At 47.7% G+C, this 2500-nt stretch overlaps 1 protein-coding gene across 8 annotated transcripts in view; it reads left to right on the top strand.

Annotated features, from left to right (window-relative positions):
- EBF3 (EBF transcription factor 3) overlaps positions 1-2500 on the top strand; it is a 128545-nt gene that overhangs the window by 112216 nt on the left and 13829 nt on the right. The window lies entirely within an intron of this gene.

Genomic DNA, 2500 nt, shown 5'->3' with positions numbered 1-2500 from the left:
TTACTTCTGGGGGGATTTCTTAGAAAACTCATCCTCTCAGATCCAGATATGTGGAATTCCATGCAGAAAGTTGGGAGCTTACATTTCTCAAAATTTTAAGAAATGTATTGTTTTTTTCCCCCTTCAGTAGAAAATAACGTTTGTTTTTGTTGTGTTTAAGGCAGAGTTTAAATTAATTTAACCCAGTGACACATGTTCGGAGACTAAGCATGCTGCTAAGTAATTCCTGGGAATAAATTGCTCGGGAACCAAGTACATTAATTTACGGCTCTCCAGATGCTGACAGATGTGAGGGTGGGGGGAGGACCGACAAATATTAACATAAAACAAATTTGCTTTATTCTTCTTCATATTTCTTCTTCATCCCCGACTTGAGCTCAGCCAAGGCTCCTTCTCTAATTATCCACGAGGTCAGTAAGCAAAATTGGGAAGAAGCTGGGAGATCAATACAAATTATCCCTGAGCAAACCAGTGCTGACAGTTTGAATTGCAGCATATGTTTACCCAAAATCAGGCAATTTATCTTAATATCAGCAAAGTAATGCAGCGCAGGTGAAAGGTCAGGCAATCTCTCCCCCTCATAATTACCCAGTTCTAAAACAGGAAAGTGGTATTGATTGGCCTGGCTCGGGGCTCTGTGACTGGACGTGCCAGCGCGTTGCCCTGGCTCGGCAGGGCTCTCGCCCGTAAACTGCGTGCGGAGGGCTCATGAGATGTGTGTGAGGCCCCGGTGCTTTCTCCTCCCGTCGGGGAACTTGCCAGTGATGATGCAGGGCAGTGGTGGGTTCTGTAGGGTTTGGGGGGCTGTGGGCCAGAGGGGCCACCAGTTGGCCAGGCTTTGCAGAACCCAGGAGCTCTGTAGAAGGCAGCTGCTCTTGGGGGCACAGAGGTGGATTGGGAACCCCCACCTTCGGTGATCAGAAGCCTCCCAGAACCACGAATGCGTGTCATTCCTCCTGCAATTTAAAAAGAGAGGGGCAGTTTTTTCTAATTCTTGAACGTGAACTCACTGGGCTTCCAGTAGCCCAGCCCCTGGAAGGGATTTAGAGCTGGAATGGCAGCCCCAGCCCCTTGCCTCGGCCCGCATCCAGCCTCGCAGGAGCCCACAGTGCACAATTACGCGTCACATCCGAACTTCCAATGGAGTGCCGCGCTTATTCTTGGCAGTGCTTTCAAGACATAAGTGCTCTTTGGGCTGAACTGAGAGGTGAAAGGGGCCCACGTACTTACCCTGCTTTCACATATTTTGGGGCATCAAAGAAGAATATCAATTCAACTGAAACATTGGAAAGCGTCTCTCCCAGAATGAGAGTGTATGGTTATTACAAGTCATAAAGCTTCTGAAAGCTTGCATTAAAGCGTCTATCACCTGTCAGGGGCATTTGCATGAAATCAATAATGGCCGCCCATCTATCTTTTCTGATCACCTTTCATCAGGCCGATTCATTAAGTCAAACAGTCATGGTGATTAGCTGGGGGAGAGGAGAAACCTGACACGTTAGAAATGCAGTGGGCCGCCTTTTTTGTTCCCTGTTCAGGAAAGGTAATACTTTATCTAATCCTTTTTGGACCAAGTCGCTTGGCGAGGCTGGGCGACTGCGCACGCGCCCCGCGGCCCGAACTATGCTTTTGCCTGACACTCTGGCCTGGGCCTAGGCAGAGACATGACAAATTGTCCCCCAAGTCAACGCTGACAGCTTCTGATGATTAATGGTCTGATTATGAAGTGGTTTTACACATATAGAATTTACATCACAGAGAGTTAGAAATTTTGCCATGTCACATACGCCGAGGCATTTTGAAGAGCTTTACTATTTGCAAAGAAAAAAGAGGGCAAAATCCCAGCAAAAGCCATGTCATGTAAAATCAATACATCGGATCAATGCTTTATTAACAAGAAAATGTCTTACTTCACATTCCTGTGCGGACCTTTGTCTCCGGGATGTATGATGGAATGTCAAATCATATTGTGGTCCTCAACTTTCGGGCGCATTATTGAGTGTACGTGCGAGGCTTCCTGCGTTGCTTACGAGATGCGCCAACACCCAAGCACTCGAGAACGGTGACCAGTTATTTTGGAGAGCACTTGCAAAGGCGGCCCCCTAGCCGTCCTCTCCGGAAGCCGCAGTCTTTGTGTCCGCCCCCGCACCTTGCAGACCTGCTGAGTTGGGGGGTGTTAATCATCAAATTACTAATGAGTGATGGCCCAAATTGCAGGCAGAGTAATGAATAGATGGTGGCAGGTCTTATTAGTCTCCGAAAAACCTCTGATTTATGTTGTGCCACGCACCGTGGAGTGACTCCACGGAAAACGCCATCTACATCAAGAAGTAATGTACTCTAATAAGTATTTTCATCTTAACTCGTGTCCCCGGGCCTCCAGGCTCAGTTTTTGTTGGAGTCAGGCAGAGCCATAATAAAGCCCGATGGCTCCTTATAAAGCTTGTTAAACACAGTGTGTGCAGTCGGACGGAGTCCCGGCCGTGATTCATGCACTGTA

Source organism: Gorilla gorilla, chromosome 8, assembly GCF_029281585.2.
Source record: "Gorilla gorilla gorilla isolate KB3781 chromosome 8, NHGRI_mGorGor1-v2.1_pri, whole genome shotgun sequence".
In the NCBI taxonomy this organism is placed as follows: Eukaryota; Metazoa; Chordata; class Mammalia; order Primates; family Hominidae; genus Gorilla; species Gorilla gorilla.
The sequence above is the reverse complement of the archived record's forward strand: the minus strand, read 5'-3'. Positions and strand labels throughout refer to the sequence as shown.